We start from the raw sequence: 17,324 nt of genomic DNA, 5'->3' as shown, positions 1-17,324 counted from the left end.
GAAGATGACACTATTCAAAGGGCTGTAAATGCTACATTGCAAGCACAAAGGTCACAAAAAGAATCCAAGATTAGTCGGAAAGCTTTCACATTTCAAAATTATGATGGAAAGAAGGATGCTAGAGTCATTTTAGCTTGGCTTAGTCAACTAGATGACTATTTTTCTGGAGAAAAATTTTCAGAGAAAGATAAGATTAAATGTGCAGTCAATCATATGGTAGACAGTGCAGCTTTATGGTGGAGTGTAGTTAAACAAGGTCGTGACAAGCCAGATTCTTGGAAAAGATTTCAACGGCTGGTTAAAAAGCACTTTTTACCCTCACAATTCAAGTCCAAAGTTAGGCACCAATGGGATACTCTGCATCAATTGGAAAAGGAAACTATGTCACAGTATGTAGAAAAGTTCTGGAATACTTTAGGTGCAGGTTGTGGATAGAGTTAGTGAGAAGGATCAAAAAAGGAAGTTCATATATCGGGCCTTAGATCTATTATTAGGGCCGATGTGAATATGTTTCGACCTCATTCACTATCTTCTGCAATATCCTTGGCAACTAATTCAGAACGTAAAAATGGTTTTCCTAAAGAGATTAAAGCACATGAGGGAACTTCTTCTAAACCATTTACTAAATCTTTTTATGCTTCAAAAAAGATGTATAAACCAGGTTATGACAAATGCAAGGACGAGGCTAAAGGCAACCTGAGTACCAATAAGAAAGTCAATGGTGGCAAACCGAAGACATCGCCTATCAAATGTTTCAAGTGCCACAAAGAAGGTCACATAGCACCGAATTGTCCGGAGCGTACCAAGAATTCAACACCAGCAGCTCGAGTCAACATGATTGAAGAAGACAACAATGAAGAAGAATCATTCGAGCAAGAGGGTAATTTCGATCCAGATTACTCAGAACAAGAAGGTAAACCTCATGTTCATTCTTTGCTTAAAATAAAAGGAACGATAAATGGACATGAAGTTCTTATTTTGCATGATGATGGTAGTACACATGATTTCATTTCTGAAAAGGTACTTAGAGCATTAAATCTTCATTCTTTACCTACGCACTATAAAGTCAAAGCAGCATTTACTGGAACAAAGTACAATTGCATGATGCAAGTAGTGAAAGATTTGGATTTATGCATCAAACCTTTAACAGAAAAGAGGGATTTCTTAGTTGCACCTTTACAAGGGGTAGATATAATTTTGGGTATGCCTTGGAGACACAAATATAATCCTCTAATAGACTATGATACTCATAGTATTTCTCTAAGGAAGGACAATGAAAATATTATCCTCCAGTGTCAAGTCAAAGGAGAAATGAGTCCTTTGTTGAGTCACACTCAAGCAAAGAGAGCTCTAAGAAAAAGAGACAAGACTTATATGGTATGGGTTAACCAGCTTGATGCTAAGTTGGACACATCCAAAAGACCAAAGTTTGATTCTTTTATCTCCAAATTTAGTGACTGTTTCATGGAAGATCTGCCTCCAGGATTACCTAAGTCTAGGCCTGAGGATCATAGCATTGACTTATTGCCTGGAAATTCCCCGCCTTGTAAAGCTCCCTATAGAGTCAACAATTTAGAACAAAGAGAAATCGAAAGCCAAATAGAAGACTTGCTAGAGAGAGGCCTTATTCAACCTAGTAGTTCACCTTTTGGAGCTCCAGTACTTCTTGTTAAGAAGAAGAACGGAACTTACCGAATGTGTGTAGACTATCGTGCATTGAATAAGATTACTGTCAAGAACAGATATCCTATTCCTAGGGTAGATGATCTTCTTGATAAGCTTAGAGGATCAAAGGTCTTTAGCAAGATTGACCTAAAGTCTGGGTATCATCAAGTCCGTATGACTCAATCTGACATTTTCAAGACAGCTTTTAGAACCCAAACTGGTCATTATGAGTTTTTGGTTATGCCATTTGGTTTGACCAATGCTCCAGCTACTTTCAGCCGTATGATGAATCGTATATTCCTTAAGTTTCAAAGTTTTGTTATAGTGTTCTTTGATGACATTCTTGTTTTTAGCAAGGATCGACAAGAGCATGAACAACACTTGGAACAAGTGTTCAATCTTTTGAGAGAAAATGAATTGTATGTCAATCCTGAAAAGAGTTCTTTCTTTCAAGAGGAGATTGAATACTTAGGACATATAGTATCGGCCGAAGGAATTCGTGTAGATCCTAAGAAAATTGAATGTATTGCTTCTTGGCCTACGCCTAGAAACATACATGATCTTAGATCTTTTCTTGGCTTATGTAGTTATTATAGGAAGTTCGTCAAGAATTTCGCTTGTATTGCCAATCCTTTGACTGAACTCCTTAAGAAAGCTACAAATTTCAATTGGACTGATAAGCAAGATAAATCTTTTGTAACACTCAAGAATGCTTTAACACAAGCATCAGTTCTTACACTACCTGATTTCCAAAGACCATTCTTTATAGTAGTGAGTGACTGATGCTAGTGGCAAAGGATTTGGAGCCGTTCTTATGCAAGACAACCATCCTATTGCATATCAAAGTAGAAAGCTTAAGCCTGCAGAGCAAAATTATAGCACTTATGATAAGGAATTAGCAGCAGTAGTGCATGCCTTGAAAATCTGGAAGCATTACCTAATGGGCTCTGAATTTCTTATCAAGACAGACCAACAGAGCATTAGGCATTTGCTTACGCAACCTCTTATTTCAGATAGACATATCAAATGGGCAGCTTTCATTCAAAGTTTCCAACCTATGATTCAATATCAACCTGGAAAAGAAAATGTTGTTGCCGATGCTTTGAGTCGAAGACCAAATATCAACAACATTTCTATAATTGAAAGTGAACCATTTGTCCTCATGAAAGAAACTTACGAAGTTGATCCAGATTTTTCTCAAATATGGATTAAATTGCATGAAAACAATTGGACACCTCAAGGAAGTTATTCTCATAATGATGGCTATCTTTTCTTTGAGAAGAGATTGTGTGTTACTCAACCTTACAGACAGCTTGTCTTGGAAGAGATGCACCAACCACCATTTGTGGGACATAGAGGAGTTTCCGCAACACTTCAAGTAGTTTCTCGAGAATTCTGTTGGCCCCATTTGAAGAATGACGTAGCTAAGTTTGTAGCTAAATGTAACATTTGCCAAACAATCAAAAGCTACAAAGGCAAAGCTTTAGGATTGCTTATGCCTCTACCTATTCCTGATAGACCATGGGAACAAGTGTCTATGGATTTCATTACTGGCTTCCCTACTACTTCTAGTCACCATGATATGATTTGGACAATAGTAGACAGATTTAGTAAGCAAGCCTATTTCATTCCATGTAAAAAGACACTAACTTCTCAGCAAGCCGCGAACATATTTGTTAAGCAAATTTTTGTTCATCATGGTCTACCCAAAGTGATAGTTTCTGATAGAGATTCTAAATTTTGTAGTCACTCTTGGGTTGCTCTTTTCTCAAACTTGGGCACTAAGTTAGATTTTTCTACGGCTTTCCATCCGGAATCGAATGGACAAACCGAAGTTACAAATAGCACTATCTTAGATATGCTTAGAGCCTATGTTTCCTAGCAACCTAGTGCATGGGATAAGTACATACACCTACTCCAATTTGCTTATAATAATACTCTTCATACTGCTACTGGTTGAGCACCATTTGAGATCATCTATGGAAGAGCATTGCCTATTCCGGCTACTAGACTCTCTCATAAGATTGAAGCAGCCGACCAATATGTTAGAGACTTTGATCGCATTCTATCTGAAGTGCGTGATTGTATTCAAAGAGCTCAAGAGAAGTATACATCTCAAGCAAATAGGAATCGCAAAGATTTTTCATTTCAAGAAGGTGATTATGTACTCTTGAGAATTGAAAAGCGTCGATTAAAGAGTGTGGAAAAATTCCCTGCAGTGAAGCTAGCGCCTAGATATTATGGGCCATTTAAAATCCTTCAAAAGATTACTGATGTGGCCTATAGACTAGAGCTTCCATCTAATTGGAATATCCACAATTCTTTTCATATCCATCTCTTGAAACCTTTTCGAGGAACACTTCCTACTCACCCAACATATGAGGAACCACCTCTTATTGAAGGAGAGGAAGAAGTATTAGTTCCTGATGCAATCATTGACCAAGAGATAACAACAACAAGAACAGGTAATCAATACTTTAAGTATCTTTTGACTTTTAAGAATCATCCACAAGAAGATGCTAAATGGATGCCTGAGAAATTTTTCCGACTTTACCCTGAAATTCTTCATTCTTTTCAAACCCAGCAAATCCGCAATTGAGGACAATTGCAAACTCAAGCAAGAGGGATGTCATGAGAATATATTTTAAGTCCTCTATAAAAATATTATTCATCCCCTCTTGAGTAATTTGGGGACGCCTAGATTACTCTTGCGTCATGCCGGCTAGGTTAATATCGTGGGTGACACCACTATAAATATTAATACGTGCGGTATATGACGTATGTTTGAGGCCACCTATGATTATTTCAGTTAGGTTTGTATGGCAGGGTGATTCCTGGGGTACTTACGCCTGGTAGTCATGAGTTGGTGATGATTTGTGCCTGTCTAATATTTGTGGGATTAATTTAATAATTAATTGGGCTTATATTTTCAGGTGATAAAGACTATGGAAATTGAAGAGTTTACTTTGGAAGAAATGTCTTGGATCATCACATTTCATTTTTGGCAAGCATAGTAGCTTGTAATCTTATTAAATGATTTTTCCATTTTGAACATTAGGAAAGATACATTTATTTTTGTGGAATTTATTAAAGCCTATGGCTTTACCCTAGTCCCAATTTGACACTCTATTTTTGTTAAAGAAGAGTGCCGTGCTCTCTAAAAAGCACATCTTGTATTTTGGGGGCTATGGCCTAATTTTGGTGAAAAGGAAAGCTAATAAAGAAATACTCTTGTGTGGGGAGAGGCCACGCACAAGAGGGGGGAAGATTGCACCCAATATGGTCTTTTTGGAGCTAAGTATTTTTGTTTAAGTGTTTAATTTTTCAATTGCTTTGATTTAGTTGAAGCTAACAAGCAATGGTTTTTATGATTGAATTAATTCTCTATCTTTCCACAATCAATTCCTAGAATAAGATTCCGGTTGCACTCGGTCATCGAGACAATACCCACACTGCATCGTGGAAGATATTAGAACAAGGAGTAAGAGTTGTTTTCTGAATTCGGGCATGGATCTCGTTGATTGACCTTGTTGGTCCTCAATGCTGATGAGTCCATGGGGGTGGCCCTTTTATATGGATCGGTTGGTTGATCTTGCTGATTTTCAATGGAGTTTCCATTTTGATATGTGAATATATTGCCAGTTACTATGAGCTAGGAACTATCAAAAAGGCCCCTGAGTGGACAGGTGGTGAGCGTTCTGGTTGCCAATGATGCCATAGGTACACCGATGAAGGAATGATTGGAAATAAGGATTTACCCAGAGATTTTGAGGATTAGGATCAGTGACTTAATGGTTTCATTACATGATTGTTTTTAAAGATAGCTGATTCTGTGAAAAAGGCAATTTCATATTGGGTGTGTAAGTGGATTAGGATCAGTGACTTAATGGTTTCATTACATGATTGTTTTTAAAGATAGCTGATTCTGTGAAAAAGGCAATTTCATATTGGGTGTGTAAGTGGAGTGACTAGTTTTAAGTTTGCATGAATATCTGGTTAGGGGGCCTGGGAACTCTTTTCCTTGGTACCCGGGAGGACAAGACCTAACCAAATTCCTAATTGGATCCCATCACTACCATGGTTGAGACGGTTTGCTAACCCATGGGACTGGATGGGGTTAGGCTCGACTGATGGATCCATAAATTGAGACTCAATTCTGTTATGGTACGATAGATGAAGTAAATCCCGGACAAAAGTTGTTCTATAGAAAAGAATCAATGGCTTTGCCTCTCAATGAGGAAAAAAGCGTTGGTCTCTATGATCTAAGTGCAATCTTTTCCCTGATCTGACTATGGGATTTACGGGTTTGGTTAGATCATTTCTATTAGATAAGGCTTTTGACTACGTTAGAGAAAAGTTATCCAGGAGGAATTGCCCGTGCTTTCCGGGCAAGGGAAGTTTTTTCGGGTTTGGTTTTGGAAGAACCGATGGATTAGTCTCTTGTCCGGATATCCGTGGGCAAGGCCCAGAGTGTGGGACCTTGCCCCACGGCGCAAGAAATGCTACTTCTGTTGCTAGCACCCCTAAATTTGTTGCGCGATGGGGACATGGATCTTACAACTACTATCATACCAAATTTGGCTAATGTGGATCAACCAAGAAGCCAAAAATGTCAAAAATTTATAAAGAAGTAGTAAAAGGTTGTAATGGTGTGAAAAAATTCATACAAATGGTTATTCAGACGACTAAAATTCATAAATTGATAATTAGGTCTTCAGATAGAAGTACTGCAATTATATGGAATTCCTGACTTGCTTGAGGCCTAGATAATATGTATTTACCTTATAATTCCAAGGACTGTGACTACGCGTATATACTGAGGATATAATTGCAGCTCTTTACTGGTAGTATATACGAGTAAATCTAAGACCTTGAAATTATATGCTAAAATGCTATCGAGATGATGATTTCGAATGTGGTTGATATGATTTTAAAATTCTGATTTAGAACTAATGAGTTGAATTGGATTCTGATTGAAAAATGATGATTCCTGAATTTTTGATTGAAAAGCGATAAACTGAGCAAAACCACAATGAGGATGAATTGGACGAGTCCCTATGTTGATGTTTGTAACTAGAATAACGATAATGACTTTAGCAAATCACTATAAGATTAGTGGATTGTGCTGACAGATTGCTACTGTTATCTCTTGACCCATTGGATCAAGTTAAGGGATGATAGATTAAAAATCTATAAAATTAAAACCCCCATGGAGAACTGTTCAGATGGAAATTTCGGTCTAATAGACCATTATTGTGTTAAAGATATGAATGTTATGTTCTGAATGAATTGTTATCTGATAATGCGGGTATCTTTATCCCACCATTCTGTGGGGAGCGGACCTATCTAAAGAACCCTAGAATCAGATGAATAAAAAATTGGATTTGAATCATAAATAAAGAGACTTAACAAGATTTTTTGAATTGATAGGAACATAGATCGAGGTCGTCGTGGTAGAAATGATAACCCCCAACTCCATGAGGAAGAGCTCGACTTGGATGTTCATAAAACTCTTCATAGTTTGCAGCCTGGGCCTTTCAAGGGTGAAGGGAAAAACTTGGGCGAGGCTGTGGAGAAGTGGATCGAAGCAATGGCAGAGTACTTTGATGTCACCAGGTACAATGAGAAGAGCAAAATGGCCCTTGCAAGGCTGAAGATAGTAGAAATAGCCAGAGTGGCATGGAGAAACCACTGCAAGACAAACGGTCTGGATCAAAATACCCAAACATGGAATGATCTCAAAATTTACCTAAGGACGAGGTTCTGTCCTCTCGGCTTTTTGGAAACAAAGATGAACGAATTCTTAGAGCTAACCCAAGGGAGCATAACTATTAAAGTATATCACCAAGCGTTTGCTCTCCTCCTCATATACTTGCCACCGTTGAATGAAGAACATCTGATGGCCAAGTTCATTCGGGGACTGAACGAGCCTTTGAATATTTTGGTGAAGAACGCCAAGCCAGCTTCCATGGCCAAAGCAGTGTGAATGGCGAAGGATTTCTCCAAGGCCTTTGATGTCAAGGTCCCACCAAAGCCAGCACCATCACCTTTCAAAAGGTTTTTAGTTCCAAAAGGTGATTCCAACCTTCCACCGCCGAAGAGATATCAGGGTCAAAGCCCAGGATATGGGAAGTTTCAGAATGGAAGAAATGTCCTTTTCCCAAAACTCAAATCCCTCAAATTCAACTTCCGAAGTTCCATCCTTGAACAACGGAGTGAAATGCTATAACTGTCAAGGATTTGGGAAGTTTCAAAATGGAAGAAATGTCCTTTTCCCGAAACTCAATCCCTTGGAATTCAACTTCAGAAGTTCCACCCTTGAACAAGGGAGAGAAATGCTATAACTATCAAGGATTTTGACATCGTAGTATGGATTGTCCAACTCCTTTTGGATCAAGGTTTTCAGGGCACGAAAATCAGGGATCAAGATTCCAGACTCCAACTCCTTCCTTCCGGAGTAATCAGGTTTCTATTCGCCAAAAAGAGGGAAATCCCAGAGATAGACCCTCTAACCAACCCACAGTTTCAAACCAAAGTAATGCAAGACCTTTGCCTTAGAAATAGGGGAAGTCAAAGAGAGTTATTGCCAAATCGATCGTCCACTTCCAAGGCAATAACGCTGGAAGTGATTGAAGAAGAAGAAGAAAAAGATGAAAGAGATCATACTCCACCTCCTGCGAGGTGCGGATATCTCGCGTTTTTTAAGTGGGGTAGGATGTAAGATTCCTCCCCCAACCCCTCAAGATGTCCAATTTCTCTCCCTGTAAATCAATCCCCTTTTCACAATAATAACAAATCTTGTTTCTATCTGTTTTGACCTAGAGAGAGAAAATATTCTAGAGAGAGGTAATTCAATTTCTAGATATCTTTGGATGGAAAAATATCCCTTCTTATTAAAATGATTTTCCCTGAAACAGAAATTCAAAAAGAACTTTCCAATGTGCAATTGGAATAAATTGAAAATAGGTAAAAAGGACCTTAGCCTGAGGGTCCAGATTTTCTGAAAATTTTGGATTAAGATTCCTATGGATCAATAAAAATAATCCAAATGTAGGGAGGAGATAAATTGAATAATAAAAGAAAAATCTCCCAAAAATGAGTAAATACTCACATAAGATGAAGAGTTGACTAAGGACAAGGTTTATTAGTTAAAAAAGAAGAGATATTTAAAGGAAACGATGCATTTTTAACACCTCAGTGTGGGGAATTCCCTTTATGAAGGAGGCACCTATTTCACATGCGTGGATGAGTTTTAAACTCACAAATAATGAGATACTTTCATCTCTCCTCTCTCCTATTTGAACTAGATCCAAAAAGTAAGGTAAACTGACCAAAAAATTGTCAAAACGTGACCAAACTGATCTGGAAAATTCTAGAATCGGTTTGCTTCATTAAAGGCTCACTTTTTCCTATAAATAGAAGCCTCCCTCCTTGTAAAAGGTTAACAGTGTTTATGCACTGTTACTCTACTCCTCCCTAGAGTCAAATACATTGAATTCACTAATTCAATTGTTTTTGACTAAATCCTCTCCAAAAGAACTGGTGGCCACTCTTGCTGCAAACAAGAGTAGAACCCTCAATCCCTCAAGCTAAAGGAAATCTTACAAACTCCATCTAAGCTTAATTCTTACTTATTGTGAGTTTTAAATCTATGGTTTTCTTAAATTTTATGCTTTGAAAATGTTTGAATTAAAATCTGATACTATGCCTTGATGGAAAGGCCACCCCCTTCTCTTCTTTACAATTCAGCCCTTCTTAAAGCTAGAAAGTTTAATTAAATGATTGATTAAACTCTTTTCATTGTTTACTCTCTTAAATTCTAGAAAATAGAGTAGATTAGAGATATTAGAATTCAAATTGGATTAATTCAAGTCATAAAGGATTTATTTTATTTTAAAAGTGTTATTTTTCTTAAAATGCATTTTATGCATAAATAGATGCATAAAAGGATTTTGTTAAAAGTGTTATTCCCACTGAAGTTGATTTTAAGCATAAATAGATGCGTAAAGAATCTTTATATCAAAAATTAGAATTCTCTTAAATTCTTTGTTTAAACGAATGTGATGAGAATAGATGTGATGAGATGTGATGAGAATCAGATAGATGTGAATGAAGGGATGGATGGATGGATGTGATGAGAATCAGATAGATGTGAATGAAGGGATGGATGGATGTGATATGAATAAAAGTGATGAGAATTTGATGTGGATAGATGTGATGAGATGTGATGTGAATCAGATAGATGGGAATGAATGGATGGATGGATGTGAAATGAATAGAAATTATGAGAATGTGATGTGGATAGATGTGATAAGATGTGATGTGAATCAAATAGAGGCGAATGAATGGATGGATGGATGCTCATTGAAAGATAGCTGATAATTGGGGACAATATCTCCAAAGTGTCATGTGGTGTATTCCGCAACCTCATGACGTCGCCCAAGTTTATGAAGTAGCAGTAAAAGGTTAGAACTGTGTGATGAAACTCATACAAATTGATATTCAAAATGAAATTCCTAAATTGATAATTGGGTCTTCACATGGAAGTACTGCAATTATATGGAATCCCTAACTTGCTTGAGGCCTAGACATGATTGTATTTATCTTATAGTTCCAAGGATCGTGACTACTCGTATATACCGAGGGTATAACTGCAGCTCTTTATTGCAGCTCTTTACTGGCAGTATATATGAGTAAATCTAAGATAAATTATAAGCTAAAATGCTATCCAAATGATGAATTCGAATGTGGTTGAATGATTTTAAAATTTTGATTGAGAACTGATGAGTTGAATTGGATTTTGATTGAAAAATGATGATTCTTGAATTTCTGGATGAAAAGCGATGAACTGAGCAAAACCACAATGAGGAGGATCTATGAATGAGGATGTGAATATGGATGTATGTATATAGATGTGGATGTATGGATGTGAATGTGAATAGAGGTGATGAGAATGTGAGGTGGATAGATGTGATGAGATGTGATGTGAATCAGATAAATGTAAAAATGGATGAGATCTGATGTCATGTGAATCAGAATGTAAATGAATGATATGGGATGTGAGTGAATGTATGTGATGATAATGAATGTGAATGTGTATGTGAGGAATGGATGTGAATGAGTATGGGATGTGAGTGAATGTATGTGATGATAATGAATGTGAATGTGTATGTGAGGAATGGATGTGAATGAGTATGTGAAAGACAGGATGTGGATGTATGTGAAAGAACGGATATAGATGTGTATGTGAAAGAATGTGATGTGATGTGACATGAATATATGTGGATGTGAAGTGATAGATATGAATGTATGAATAGATATGAGTAGTCGTACATGTGAACAATTGGATGGATGTGAAGTGTGATAGATATGAATGTATGAATAGATATGAGTAGTCGTACATGTGAACGATTGGATGGATGTGGATGAATGAGATGATGTGTATGAATGAGATATGATGTGGATAGAAGTGATGTGATATAATGGTGATGATGAGAATGAATGTGATGGATATGAATGAATGTGAATGTGATGGATATGAATGAATGTGAATGTGATGGATATAAATGAATGTGATGTGATGGGATGTGAATCAGGATAGATGTGAATGAATGAGATGTGAGGTAAAATGAATGGATGAGTTGTGAGTGAATGTGATGTGGTCTAAATGTGATGGATATGAATGGATGTGATGTGATGGGATGGGATGTGAATCGGGATAGATGTGATTGAATGAGAGGTAAAATGAATGGATGAGTTGTGAGTGAATGTGATGTGGTCTGAATGGATGAGATGTGAATGAATGTGATGTGGTCTGAATGGATGAGATGTGAATGAATGTGATGTGATGAGATGTGGATATGGGTAGATGTGGATATGGGTAGATGCGAGTGGATGAGATCTGATGAGGATAAATTGAGGAAAGATGTGATGAGATGAAAATGATGTGATTGGATGAGAATAGGAATACTTCTGAAATGGTTGTGGAATTAAATAATGTGGTTGATGTGGAACAATGTGGAAAGATGGGAGTTTGTTATAGAAATTTATTTATGTCTTGTTTTTTTTAATGAATCTTTTATGTCAACAATGCTAGGGAAGCATTTTGATCGTCTTGCGAATGAGGTCGTGGAGACCTAATCTATTAAGTTGCAACAGTTGTTTGACGGAGAGTCAATGGAGGATGTCTCGCGTAGCAAGGTTGGTCGAGGTCTTGATCAGCCTCGGTTCGATTAAAATGGTGAGCTTCTGGTACGGTGGATGAGGGACCAAGGAAGCGGCCTATAAGTCAAGTGCTAGGTCACCTGCAAAGGATCCTAGAAGGTGCTGACCATAGGGTGCTCAGGCTCTGGGTCATCGACGATACCCACACGTGCGTTGTGGAAGATATTGGAACAAGGAGTAAGAGTTGTTTTCTTAATTCGGGCATGGATATGGTTCATTGACCTTGTTGGTCCTCAACGCTGATGAGTCCATGCACGGGACAGGGATCTTACAACTAGTATGAGAGCAAATTTGGCTAATGTGGATGAACCAAGAAGCCAAAAATGTCAAAAATTTATGAAGAAGTAGTAAAAGGTTGTAATTGTGTGATAAAATTCATACAAATTGTTATTCAGACTGAAATTCATAAATTGATAATTGGGTCTTCAGATGGAAGTACTGCAATTATATGGAATCCCTGACTTGCTTGAGACCTAGATATAATGGTATTTAACTTATAGTTCCAAGGACCATCACTACCCGTATATACCGAGGGTATAACTGTAGCTCTTTACTGGCAGTATATACGAGTAAATCTAAGATCTTGAAATTATAAGCTAAAATGCTATGCTGATAATTCAAATGTAGTTGATATGATTTTAAAATTTTGATTCAGAACTAATGAGTTGAATTGGATTCTCATTGAAAAATGATGATTCTTGAATTTTTGGTTGAAAAGTGATAAATTGAGAAAAACCACAATGAGGATGAATGGGACGAGTCCCTGTGTTGATGTTCGTAACTAGAAAAACCACAATGAGGATGAATGGGACGAGTCCCTGTGTTGATGTTCGTAACTAGAATAACGATAATGACTTCAGCAAATCACTATGAGATTAGTGGATTATGCTGACAGATTGCTACTGTTAACTCTTGACCCAGTAGATCAAGTTAAGGGATGACAAATTAAAAATCTATAAAATTGAAATCCCCCATGGAGTACTGTTCAGATGGAAATTTTGGTCTAATAGACCATTATTGTGTTAAAGATATGAATGTTATGTTCTGAATGAATTGTTATCTGATAGTAAGAGTATCTTTATCCCACCATTCTATGGGGATCCGACCTATCTAAAGAACCCCAGAATCAGATGAATCGAAAATCGGATTTGAATCATGAATCAAGGGACTTAACAAGATTTTTCGTATTGATAGGAACATGGATCGAGGTCGTCATAGTAGAAATGATCACCCCCAACTCGATGAGGAAGAGCTCGACTTGGATGTTTGTAAACCTTTCAAGGGTGAAGGGGAAAACTTGGGCGAGGCTGTGGAGAAGTGGATCAAAGCAATGGAAGAGTACTTTGATGTCACCGGGTACAATGAGAAGAGCAAAATGGCTCTTGCAAGGCTGAAGATAGTAGAAACAGCCAGAGTGGCATGGAGAAACCACTGCAAGACAAACCATCTGGATCAGAATACCGAGACATGGAATGATCTCAAAATTTACCTAAGGATGAGGTTCTATCCTCTCGGCCTTTTGGAAACAAAGATGAACGAATTCTTAGAGCTAACCCAAGGGAGCAAAACTATTAAAGTATATCACCAAGCGTTCGCTCTCCTCCTCAAATACTCACCACCGCTGAATGAAGAACAGCTGATGGCCAGGTTCATTCGGGGACTGAACAAACCTTTAAATCTTTTGGTGAGTGAAGAACGCCAAGCCAGCTTCCATGGCCGAAGCAGTGCGGATGGCGAAGGATTTCTCCAAGGTCTTTGATGTCAAGATCCCACCAAAGCCAGCACCATCACCTTTCAAAAGGTTTTCAATTCGAAAAGGTGATTCTGACCTTCCACCGCCTAAGAGATATCAGGGTCAAGCCATTAGGAATTTTTTGAGGTCATTTTTGGGCCTTGTAAGGAAGTTTGACCGGAATATTCCCTCCAAAAAGTGACACCGGATAAAAAATTTTGCAAACGAGCTCCAAATTTGTCAGACCTCACATATTTAGATTCTACTCTTTAAAAGCTATCCATTGATATATAACACGATAGGGTTCGGAGAAGGGACAAGAGAGATACCTAGAATATTCCTTTTTGCCTAGGGAAGATGAAGTTATAAAACTTATTTCACAAAATTTAAGAAAATTTTGCCATAACCTCCCTTGTATCGTTGACCATCTTTTAAGTTTTCCTAACCTTAAATTACTTAAAAATTATCCCCAAATGGTTTAAAGCATTCTAAACTAATCAAATTCCACTTTTAAAAGAGAAACAATATGAAAAGTTTAATTCTAACAATTTGATTACTTAACTAGGATAAAGAAAGGCTGAATTAAAGAATGAAGAGAGGGGGAAAGCCTTTCCAACAAGGCATAGCATCAATTTATCATTTTAAAGATAACAAAAATTAGAAAACCATTAAAAGAATAAAGAAAAAGAAGGATTTCTAACAATCTTTCCTAGGCAAAAAGGAATATTCTAGGTATCTATCTTGTCCCTTCTCTGAACCCTATCGTGTTATATATCAATGGATAGCTTTTGAAGAGTAAAATCTAAATATGTGAGGTCCGACAAATTTGGAGTTCGTTTGCAAAAATTTTTATCCGATGCCCCTTTTTGGAGGGAATATTTCGATCAAACTTCCTTACAAGGCCCAAAAATGACCTCAAAAAATTCCTGATGACAAGATATGGGAAGTTTCAGAATGGAAGAAATGTCCTTTTCCCGAAACTCAATCCCCTAGAATTCAACTTCAGAAGTTCCACCCTTGAAAAAGGGAGTGAAATGCTATAAATGTCAAGGATTTGGACATCACAGTATGGATTCTCCAACTCCTTTTGGATCATGGTTTTCAGGACACGGAAATGAAGGATCAAGATTCCACACTCCAGCTCCTTCCCAGAGTAATCAGGTTTCTATCCGCCAAAATCAGGGAAATCCCAAAGGTAGACCCTCTAACCAACCCGCAGTTTCAAACCAAAGTAATGCAAGACCTCTGCCTCTCAGAGTAGGGGAAGTCAAAGAGAGTTGTTCCCAAATCGATTGTCCACTTCCAGGGCAGTAATGCTGGAAGTGATTGAAGAAGAAGAAGATGAAAGAGATCATACTCCACCTGCAACAACAAGATGAGGACATCTCGCATTTTTTAAGTGGGGTAGGATGTAAGATTCCTCCCCCAACCCCTCAAGATGTCCAGTTTCTCTCCCTATAATAATCAATCCCTTTTCAGAATAATAACAGATCTTGTTTCTATCTGTTTTGGCCTAGAGAGAGAAAATATTCTAGAGAGAGATAATTTGGTTTCTAGATATCTTTGGATGGAAAAATATCCCTTCTTATTAAAATGATTTTCCCTGAAACAAAAATTCAAAAAGAACTTTCGAGTGTGCAATTGGAATAAATTGAAAATAGGTAAAAAGGACCTTAGCCTGAGGGTCCAGATTTTTTGAAAATTTAGGATTAAGGTTCCTATGGACCAATAAAATTAATCCAAATGTAGGGAGGGGATAAATTGAAGAATAAAATAAAAACCTCCCAAAAATGAGTAAATACTCACATAAGATGAAGAGTTGACTAAGGACAAGGTTTAGTTAAAAAAGAAGAGATATTTAGAGAAAATGACGCATTTTTGATACCTTAGTGTGGGGAATTCCCCTCATGAAGGAGGCGCCTAGTTCACATGTGTGGATGAGTTTTAAATTCACAAAAAGTGAGATATTTTCATCTCTCCTCTCTCTTGTTTCAACTAGATCCAAAAAGTAAGCTAAACTGGCCTAAACATGGTCAAAAAGTGACCAAACTAATCTGGAAAATTCTAGAATCAGTTTGCTTGGTTAGAGACTCACTTTTTCCTATAAATAGAAGCCTCCCCCATTGTAAAAGAATAATATTATTTACGCACTATTACTCTACTCCTCCCCAGAGTCAAATACATTGAATTCACTTGATAATTCAATTGTTTTTGACTAAATCCTCTCCAAAAGAACTAGTGGCCACTCTTGTTGCAAACAAGAGTAGAACCCTCAATCCCTCAAGCCAAAGGAAAGCTTACAAACTCCATGTAAGCTTAATTCTTACTTATTGTGAATTTTAAATCTATGGTTTTCTTAAATTTTATGCTTTGAAAATGTTTGAATTAAAATCTGATGCTATGCCTTGATGGAAAGGCCACCCCCTTCTCTTCTTTACAATTTAGCCCTTCTTAATCCTAGAAAGTTTAATTAAATGATTGATTAAACTCTTTTCATTGTTTACTCCCTTAATTTTTAGAAAATGGAGTAGATTAGAGATATTAGAATTCAAATTGGATTAATTCCAGTCATAAATTGAATGTTAAAATTGAGAAATGGTCAACCATACAAAGGAGGTTATGGCAAACTTTTCTTAAATTTTGTGGAACTAAAGCTTATCATTAGGTTATTCTAAAAGAGTAATTCATTCCGTTTGTGCATTCTAAAAGAATTATTTTTATTTCAAAAGTGTTATTCCCATTGAAATTGAATTTTTGCATAGAAAGATGCATTAAAGAATTATTTTTTTATTTCAAAAGTTTTATTTCCATTAAAATTGAATTTATGCATTAAAAAATGCATAAAAGAATTATTTTTATTTCAAAAGTGTTATTCCCATTAAAATTGAATTTATGCATAGAAAGATGCATAAAGGAATTTATTTTTATTTCAAAAGAGTTATTCTCATTAATTTTGATTTTATGCACAGAAAGATGCATAAAGGAATTTTTTTTATTTCAAAAGAGTTATTCTCATTAATTTTGATTTTATGCATAGAAAGATGCATAAAAGAATTTATTTTTATTTCAAAAAAGTTATTCTCATTAATTTTGATTTTATGCATAGAAAGATGCATAAAGGAATTTATTTTGATATCAAAAGTTTTATTCTCATTAATATAAAAATTTAATTTTATGCATAAAAGATTTATTTTTATTCCAAAAGTGTTATTTTCATTAAAATTGATTTTATGCATAGAAGGATGCATAAAGGATTTATTTTTATTCCAAAAGTGTTATTTCCATAAAATTGATTTTATGCATAAAAAGATGCATAAAGGATTTTTTTTAATTCCAATAGTGTTAATTTCATTAAAATTGATTTTATCCATAGAAAGATGCATAAAGGATTTATTTTATTTTGAAAGTGTTATTTTCCTTAAAATTGAATTTATGCATAAATAGATGCATAAAAGGATTTTGTTGAAAGTGTTATTCCCACTGAAGTTGATTTTATGCATAAATAGATGCGTAAAGAATCTTTATATCAAAAATTAGAATTCTCTTAATGAAGAACAACTGATGGCCAGGTTCATTCGGGGACTGAACGAACCTTTGAATATTTTGGTGAAGAACGCCAAGCCATCTTCCATGGCCGAAGCAATGCGGATGGCGAAGGATTTCTTCAAGGCCTTTGATGTCAAGGTCCCACCAAAGCCAGCAC

The sequence above is a fragment of the Cibotium barometz genome, chromosome 16 (assembly GCF_041138505.1).
Source record: "Cibotium barometz isolate CiBa-2024 chromosome 16, ASM4113850v1, whole genome shotgun sequence".
NCBI lineage: Eukaryota > Viridiplantae > Streptophyta > Polypodiopsida > Cyatheales > Cibotiaceae > Cibotium > Cibotium barometz.
Note: the sequence above shows the minus strand (reverse complement) of the source record.